The sequence below is a fragment of the Octodon degus genome, unplaced genomic scaffold (assembly GCF_000260255.1).
Source record: "Octodon degus isolate 3935 unplaced genomic scaffold, OctDeg1.0 scaffold00013, whole genome shotgun sequence".
NCBI lineage: Eukaryota > Metazoa > Chordata > Mammalia > Rodentia > Octodontidae > Octodon > Octodon degus.
The window spans coordinates 19,404,933-19,414,926 of record NW_004524589.1 but is presented as its reverse complement, the minus strand read 5'-3'; the positions used below and the strand labels follow the sequence as shown (position 1 = coordinate 19,414,926).

General features: G+C 39.6%; 1 pseudogene; it reads right to left on the bottom strand.

The window, feature by feature from the left end:
- Positions 1-8,493: 8,493 nt before the first annotated feature.
- Positions 8,494-9,781, bottom strand: LOC101585257 (annotated as a pseudogene).
- Between the last annotated feature and the right edge of the window lie 213 nt (positions 9,782-9,994).

Below are 9,994 nucleotides of genomic sequence, written 5' to 3'. Positions count from 1 at the left end.
CAACTTATCGGAATTTATGGGATACGATGAAAGCAGTTCTCAGAGGGAAATTCATAGCTGTGAACTCACACATTAGGAAAACAGAACGGGAACAAATAAATACCCTAATGCTACACCTTCAACAACTAGAAAAGAAAGAGCAAACCAAACTGAGAGCCCAAAGACCGGAAGAAAATAATAAAGATTAGAGCAGAAATTAATTCAATTGAGAGGAAGAAAATAATTCAAAGAATTAAAAAAGCAAAAAGCTCGTTCTTTGAAAGATTAAATAAAATCAATAAGCCCCTAGCTAACCTCATCAAAAAGAGGAAAGAAAAAATTCAAATACAAGCAATAAGGAATGAAAAGGATGTAATTACCACAGACTCAGTGGAAATTCAGAAGATTATCAATAGCTACTTTGAGGATCTTTACTCTCACAGAATAGAAGACACAGAAGAAATGGACAGATTCCTAGAAAGGTAAAAATTACCACAACTGAATCAACAAGATATAACCACTATCAATAGCCCAATCACAGCTAATGAAATATGAGATATGATTAAACACATACCAACAAAGAAAAGTTGAGGTAGGGATAGATTCACAATTGAATTCTACAGAAATTTACAGAAGTTGTAGTCCCTATACTCCTCAAACTCTTCCATGAAATTGAAAAGGGAGCAATTCTCCCAAAATCATTCCTGGAGGCAAGTGTTATACTGATACCAAAATAAGGGAAAGATGCAACTAAGAAAGAGAACTACAGGTCGATCTCCCTCATGAACATAGATGCCAAAATACTCAATAAAATCCTAGCAAATAGAATATAGCAAATCATCAAGAAGAGCATAAACCATAACCAGATAGAATTCATCCCAGGGATGCAAGGATGGTTCAATATTCAAAAATCTATCAATGTAATAGACTATATCAATAGAGTGAAAACTAAAAACCACATGATCATCTCCATTGATGCAGAAAAGGCTTTTGACCAAGTCCAACACTCATTCATGTTCAAAGTCCTACAGAAAACTGGAACAGAACGCCTCTATTTCAATTTGATAAATGTCATCTATGACATCCCAATGGCTAATATAATTCTTAATGGAGAAAAAGTGAAATTTTTTACTCTCAGATCTGGTACAAGACAAAGATGTACTCTGTCAACCTTCCTATTCAATATAGTTGTGGAATCATTAGCTAAAGCCATTAGACTAGAGGGAGAAATAAAAAGAAAAAGAATAGGTCAAGAGGAAATTAAATTATCATTATTTGCAGATGACATGATACTTTACTTGGAAGATCCAAAAAACTCCACAAAGAAGCTACTAGAATTCATATATAAATTCAGTAGCATATCAGGATAAAAACTCAATACCCAATAGTCAATATCATTCCTCTACACAGATAACAAATACACTAAGAGGGAAATTAGAGAAACAATACCTTTTACAATAGCACTGAGGAAAATGAAATACCTTGGAATTAATCTAACTTAGGGAGTCCAAGAACTTTTCAAAGAAAATTACAGAACTCTGGAAAAAGAGATTGTAGAGGATTTCAGAAAATGGAAAGATGTTCCCTGCTCCTGGATAGGAAGAACCAACATCGTCAAAATATCATACTCCAAAAATTGTTGTACAGATTTAATGCAATCCCTATAAAATTATCACTACCATACCTCCAAGACCTAGAAAAATTGTTCCTCAAATTTATTTGGAACCATAAAAGACCTAGAATAACAAGGGAAATCATGACAACAAAGACAAGGCAGGAGGCATTAGAATATCTGATTTCAAATTATACTACAAAGCTACTGTGGTAAATTCACCACGATATTTGGCAACAAAATAGACCTGAGGATCAGTGAAATAGATTATAAAATGCAGAGGTCTCTATGAAAACACTAAGCCATCTGATCTTTGACAAAGGGACCAAACACACTTACTGGAAGAAAGATAGCCTCTTTAACAAAAGGTGCTGGAAAAACCAGCTCTCTACATGCCGAAAACTAAAACTTGACCCAGATCTTTCACCATGCACTAAGATAAAGTCAAAATGGATTAAAGATCTAAACAGAAACACTAAATCTCCTTGAAGAGAAAGCAGGAGGAAGTCTTGAAGGCAAAGAGTTCATGAACAAAACTCAAATTGCATGGGTAGTACTTGAAAGAATTACAACTGGGACCTCCTCTTATTGAGAACTTTTTGCATGTCAAAAGACATTGCCAAAAAAGTGAAAAGACAACCCACAAATTTGAAAAAATCAGACAAATAAGTACTCAGACAAAGGTCTGCTCTCTAGAATTTATAAAGAACTAAAAACATTTGGGACCCTAAATTTAAAGACTCAATCCAGAAATGGGCATACAAAATGAGCACACAATTCTGTGGATGAGATTAAAGAAGCAAATAAATATATGAAAAAATGCTCCACATCACTAGCCATCCGTGAAACAAAAATTAAACGGCACTGACATACCATCTCACCCCATAAAGAATGACTATCATAAGGAATCACCCAACAACAAATGTTGGATAGGCTGTGGGGAAAAGGGAACCCTTCTCCACTGCTGTTGGGAATGTAGACTGATGCAACCATTATTGAAATCCTTTTGGAGACTCCTTAGAAAACGAGGACTGGAAATCCCTTTCAATCCTGCTATTCCCCTACTGGGAATTTTCCCGAAGGAACTGAAAACATCATATCATAGTGATATATGTGTATCTATGTTTATAGCATCACTATTTATGATAGCCAAATCTTGGAAACAACCAAGATGCCCATCACATGAGGAATGGTTGGAAAAGATGTGGTATTTTTGTACAATGGAGTAGCACTCAGCTACAAAGAATGATAAACTTGAAGCATTTATATTGAAGTGAATACCACTTGAAGATATAGTCATAAGTGAAATAAACCAGACCCACATGGGGGCAAATATTGTAGTCTCCCTAGTTTAAGAACTCAAAGGAAAAATACAAATAGAAAGGTATAACACAAATAAAAAGAAAGCGAGCACTTGAGTATTGGATAGTGAGGAGAGGGCAAGGAGAAGAGTTGGGAAACATGATAGGGTCAAAGCCATACATTCATATGGACAAGATGGGTAAGGCAATGATTCTGAGAAACATTAGCAGGTTTTTGAAACTAGCAGTTAATTTGATAGGATTCTCACCCTCACTAATTATACAAACTGATACCTGCGAACCAAGCAACTACACTGAAAATAGCAACGTATAGGGTCACACTTGGAATGCCTTTCATTCTTGTCTGCTAAATATGTACTTCTTGTCATGACATACCAATTATTACCATACTGTCTCTTAAGTAAATGCTTGTTTGTTTTTTTTTAATGGGTAGTAAATGAAAAAATGACAGAAGAGAAAAAAAAGGTCACAGGACTCTCCTGCTACAATGCTGTACATGGTTAGATTTCTAAACCTCTGTGCAAAAATATATAATTTTTTATTCATATTCTTTAAATATTTTTCATTTTTAAAATTTTTATCTCCATATTCTGTAGGGACTTAAAGTTTAACATATTAATACTTTATTGAGAATACCTGTTCCATGTTATGCCCAAGATGTTTGATATTCAGACAGATCATGAAGTTAAACCCAACTGCATGTGTTGTAGGGTAATAATAAGCTTCTCTTCTAGAGAGTTAATATCCTAAATTTGCAGGCCAAAACTTAGAGAAATAGAAGGGCTGCAAGGACAGCCAACATTTTGACCCTAGCCCAGTCAGTGAATACTCAGGACATAAGAGAAACTATACTGTAGTATCATGTAACTCAGTTGTGCCCCAAATTTTCTGATCATGGAGATTACGGGGCCACAGAGCAATGTGATTGATGATGTAGAGTGTGCCTTAGGAGAGTCACATGGAGAGGAAACATTCTCTCAGGCTTTTACAGAGAGCAAATTGGTCAAGCAATGGCCATGACTAATCCACATGGCTGACACTGACAAAGGATCTGCAAACTGTGGCACAGGGTTTCAAGGTAAATCCTGAGGGAATTTGACTGACCTCATCAGATACAAAAGTTACATTTCTTGTTATGCAGGTTTTGCTTTATCTTTGTCTTTACCATCCAACAGAAAAGTATAAAAATGTTGTATATAAAGTATAGCAATATTATTATGTTGAGCTGTGAAAGGCTCAAATCAAGAACTTCTGCAGATTAACCTACTAATATTGGGCACTGCTGGACTGTGTTGGATTGTTTTGCTGAATTCAAACACCTATGACAATGGAATACCCATCTCTGACAGGACTAAACAGAAAAAGGAGATAGAAAGGATGACCATTTTGTATCTGTATATATAGAATAGGTAGGATAGATATACGCCTAATTTTGCTTAAATCAATGAGAATAAATATTTGTACTAATACTGCTTGGAAAGGTTATCCTGTCTGTGTCTTGTCTTATGGATAACCACTAAGAAGATAACAATGTACAATGTATTAATTATTGAAAATGTCCTATTAATCAGTTTTGAAATGGTCTCATTGCTATTTGCTTCTCAATAAAATAAAATTAAAAAAAATATTTTACTCACCACTATGTAAGATAGGGAAGGGTTTTTCTGATAATCATAGAAAGGCTCACTTTCAAATCATAGACATTGCTGATATCTACTTTAAGCAGGTGAATGACATCTGTTCTTCCACTAGATGGTTGCTGGGCTATGGATTTCTGCAATGCATCATGCCACCTATATTGAGGAAAATGAAAAAGGTGAAAAGCCTAGGTAACCACTATATTTCCAGAGATTTTTTTTTCAGAACAGGGGCTTGAACCCAGGCCCTTGCGCTTTCCAGGGGAGTGCTTATTCCACTGAGCCATCTCCCTGGCCCCTCCAGAGATTTTTAGAAGTTTCAAAACTTGTTACCCAAGCTAGTTTGGGCATTCAATCTGAGAAGGAAAGCATGTCCATCCCTGTTGTTCACAATACTTGAAAAACTTTGGCAGTTCCTGTGGTTCATTATAAAAGAAAACAGAACTCAATGGGTGAAGGTAAAGATTAAGAGTTAATTTTAATTCAAAGTTAATTCAAAGTAGCCACTGTACAGCAAAGATAATGTTTATAAGGGCCAGAGGAAGGAAGATGGAGGATTGACACGACTCTGTGAAAGCAATCTTACAGATAAACAAGAGTGGTGAGATGCATATTATCACAGAAAAGACAGAAGATAGTCAGTATTAAGACAATGTAAGCAGAGGATATGAGCATTGATTAAAAACTGTCTTAATCAAAAAATGTCAGGATCCACTCTCACCACTTCTATTTGATATAGTTCTGGAAACATTTGCCAGAGCAATTAGGTAAGAGAGAGAGATAAAAGGAATGATTGGAAAGGAAGATGTAAAATTATAATTATTTGCAGATAACATGATACACTACATAGAAGACCACAAAAACTCCACTAAAATATTTAATAACCAAATTCAATAGCATAGCTGGATACAAAGTCAACACTCAAAAATTGATAGCATTTCTGTACACAAACAACTAACACAATGAAAGAGAAATTAGGGAAAACACTCCTCTCACAATAACATCCAAAAAAATGAAATACTTATGAATCAATCTAACAAAGGAAGTAAACCATAGATATAGTGAAAGCTACAGGTAGATGGCTGGAGAGATAGCTCAGTGGTCTAAGTGCCTGCTTGGCAAGCAAAAGGTTCTGGGTTCAATTCTCAGTGCCACATTCCATGCAGGCCACTGAAACCAGGTGTGGTGGTGCATGCCTGTAATCCCAGTGCTGGGGAAGCTTAAATAGGAGGATCACTATGAGTCAGAGCTACATAGTGAGACTCTGTACCAAATAAATAAATTAAGGATTTTTTTAAAAGAGGTAGAAAAGGGTTTCAGAGAATAGAAAGATACTTTTGTTTCTGAATAGGAAGAATCAATGCTGTGAAAATGGCCATCCTCCCAAAACTGTTATACAGATTCAGTGCAATTCTGATGAAAATACCTTTAGTATATGTCACAGATCTAGAGAAAACATTCCTAAAATTCATCTGGATTCAGAGGAAACCTAGAATAGGAAAAGTAATCCTAGGCAACAAAGGAAAGATAGGTGACAGGAAGAGGAATGTCCTGCTACAAGGTTGCACATGGTTAGATTTCTGGACTCATGTGTAAACATAAGAATTATATAATTCTTTATGCCTATTTTAAAAATATATTTTAATTTAAAAAAATTTTTCATCATATTCTGTAGGGACTTTAAGTTCAACATATCAATACTTGATGAAAAATACGTGTTCCATGTTATGCCTCAGATGTTTGATATTCAGACAGATAGAGAGGTTAAGCTTAACAGCCTAGGTTGTATGGTAATAACAATAAACTTCTCTTCTGTAGGATTAACAACCTAAGTTTGCAGACCAAAATTAGAGAAAATGGAGGGCCACAAAGAAAGCCAACATTTTGGCCCTAGCCTTCCAAGGTCAATTAAGACTAGGGACATATGAGAACTTGTACTGTAACGTCCTATAATTCAGTAGTGTCCCAAATTATCTGATCAAGGAGATTATGGGGCCAAAGAGGAAAGTGATCAATGATGTAGAGTGTGCCTAAGGAGAGTCACATGGAGGAAAACATTCTCTCAGGCTTTGACAGAGAGCACATTGGCCAAGCAATGGCCGTGATTCATCCATATGGCTGACACTGACAAAGGTTCTACAATCTGAGTTACAGAATCTCAGGATGAATTCTGAGGAGATTTCACTGACCTTATCCGACCCAAAAGCTACAGCTCTTGTTGCATAGGTCTTGCTTTATCTTGGTCTTAACCATCCAGCAGAAAAATATAAAAAGGAAGTATAAGAAGTAAAGCCATGCTGTTATGTTGAACTGTAGGGGACTCAGGTCAACAATTTCTGACATTGCCAGTCAAGTGGAAGACCCAATACTATTGTGGACTACTGGACTCTTTTAGAATATTTTGCTGAGTTAACACACCTATAGTATTCAAATGATGGAACTAAACAAAAAATGGGATACAGATGAATGTTTACTTTGTATCTGTGTATTCAAAATAGTTAGGATAGATATATAGCTATATTCTCTTAATGAATAGAGGGATTTGTTCTAATGGTGTTTGTAAATAGGATATCATGTCTGCATCTTGTACAGCAAATAACCACTAAGAAGAGATATGCATTGTGTTAATTATTGAAACTGTCATACCAATTTGATTTGAAATTGTCTCATTGCTATATGTCTCTCAATAAAATTATGGAAAAAAACAAAGGAAAGATAGGAGACATCACAATCCCTGATTTGATATGATACAACAAAGCTACTGTAATAAAATCAGCATGATATTGGCAGAAAAAAACCTGATGATTATTGAGCAGATTAGAAAGATGCAGACACAACTACAAACTCAGACAATTTATCTTTGACAAAGGACTCTGTAGTGGTCAATATATTGTGTCAATTAGGCTAGATCACCTGACCAGGTTTATAACCTGGGCCACGGGCACTCCTCCCTACAGGGTAGGGAGGGCCTGCCCTAGGACTGGGAGAAGGCCTGCCCAGAGTGACTCAGCACAAAAAGGATATATAAAGGGGTTAAGAAAAGATCTGGTGCCACTCCTTGGAGTAGCTTGGTTGACACAGCTGTGCCATTTTGGAGTGGCTTGGATCTTCACAGCAGTCACTTTCTCATAGGAGCTCTGGTTTTTTATTTTTCTTGGTCTGGTCCATTATTGCCATTGGGGGAGCCCTGGCTTCTGCACCAGGAAAGCATGGGGAAATCTTGGCCAAGCTTCAGTGGCAGGAGGAACCCCCCCCACGAGAAATGTCCTCTGGCCAGGGCAAAGCCCCTGAGTCCCTGGAGAAGGCAGCAGTCGAGATCAGAATCAGGACATAGGTTGAAGTTAGCAGGAAGCAAAGGTGACAAAAATCTATTACTCAGACTATACATACATGGCTAGCAGAGCCCTCTGCCAGGTGGAGGTCTTTGATGTGAATGACTGCATAGGGCAATTGGTCAAACCAAGTCCATTGGGAGAACAAAAGCCCACAGAATCCGTGGGAGCCCCCTCTTTTGGGAGTCTGGTCAATAGGCCCAAATGTACCTGTTATGGTTTGTGTCTAGGTGTCTCCCCAAAGCCTCATGCAGTCATAGGGTGGCTTCTGGAGTTTGTGATTGATTACTGTGGGTGTGGATATTGCACCTGCACTGGGGAAGGTGATTTGCATTTCAATGCAGGTGAGAAGAGAAGTTAGCTGCTGTTACTCCTCTCTTCTTCTCTTGCTCTTTGCCTCCCACCATGAAAGGTTGTTCTCTGCCTTGTGCCACTCTGCCTTGGAGCCAACTGAGTATGGACTGAAACCTCAATAACTGTGAGCTAAATAAACCTTTCCTTCCTTCATTTTGGGTGTTGAGTATTTGTCCCAGCAATGAAAGAAGAGTAACTAAGACAGTACCTTTTTCTGGGGACCAGCTCCAATGTCGCTTTCATGGTGCAAGGCTGCCTCAGATGCTAATGGTGTGGAAGACAGTGAAGCCTGACAGGGCAGTGCTAACCAGGATACCCAGGCACTGAGGGTGCCAGTGTAGCTCCTTTAGGTCTGCTTTACCTTGATGCACAAATAGCAGCTGCTGGGGCAGCTCCTCAAGCCCTGGGTCAGTCTGCACCTCGCCCGCCTTGGGATCCCTCTCCACCGCCAGGTCCCACTGTGTGATCTGGTTATCTATGCCAGAGGCTATAAAGACCCAAATGTCCTGTGAGTGCCAGTTGATGAAGGTCACAGGGTCCACGTGCTTCTTGGAGGTGGCCAAGGGGAGCTGGACTTGAACTGTCGCAGGTTCCACACCTTGAGGACCATGTTATCCCCACCACTGAGCAGAAAGGGCTCTCGCATGCTCCAGCTGATGATATTGGCATCCCCCTGGTGGGTGGTTGCCATGGTGAGCATGCAGGCCTTACCAGGGGCTGCCCAGATGTCCCACATATGAATGGTGGCATCAGCTGAGCAGGAGGCGAATACCATGTCCTTGGTTGGGGGCCACTACAGGTTCTTCATGGAGTGTGTGTGGCCCATGAATGGCTGCTGGTCTACATGCCAGGAGCCACCATCTGTAGGTTCCAGAGATGGCTGTTCTTCTGACAGTCACTTGTCAGCAGGCACCCTGGCACCTGAGAGGACCAGTCAAGGGCAAAACCCACCCCATGTGGCCAGCAAAAGTGAAGATGGGCTTCACTCATGTCTGCTTCTCCTGGCAGAAGACTGCCAGAGCCTGGGGGTTGTCCACCACCTGCAGAAGCCCCCGCAGGGTGAACACTTATACCTGGCCTTTCTCCAACCACACACCACAACAAGCTCCTCCTTACTCAGCCAGGACACCCACACCTGGGTGTTGCCATGATAGTGGGGTGCCATGGCTAGCTCCAGCTGCAGCTTTCACTCTTCTTTGTCCTCTTCATCTTCCTTCTCCTCTTCATCACTGCCCACTGAAGGTGGCAACTTGGTGCAGTATAAATTATGCATCTGAAGCAGCATCAGTTTGTTGTTCTGGGCACTGTCCACTTGGGTCTCCACACACAGGTAAAGTGTAAGAGGAAGCTCTGTCTTGTTGTCGCCCACATGATCTCAGACTACACCAAAGCTAAGACAGGGGCTACAGGCTGCAAATGGTGGTACAGCACAAAAGCCTCCTCATCCAGGACCAGCTCCTCCCCTTCATGTAGTAGGGAGCCCCTGCCAGGAAAACAGATCTGGGCTGGGCCCTTGGAATTTGGGTCATGAGATTCAATCTCCATGGACTCTTCAGCAGTATGTGTGCCACTGTCCCCTGTGGACCACCATATTCAGAGCTCCCATCTTCACTGTCAGTGAAGAAGAAAGAGAGAGAGGCTTGATAGATGCCACAGCTGCCGTTTTCATTGTTTTCTGCTGCCATAAACTGCTGCCATTTGCCTTGGAGCCAGTGAAGTATGGACTAAAATCTCCAGAAACTGTGGTCTAAATAAGCC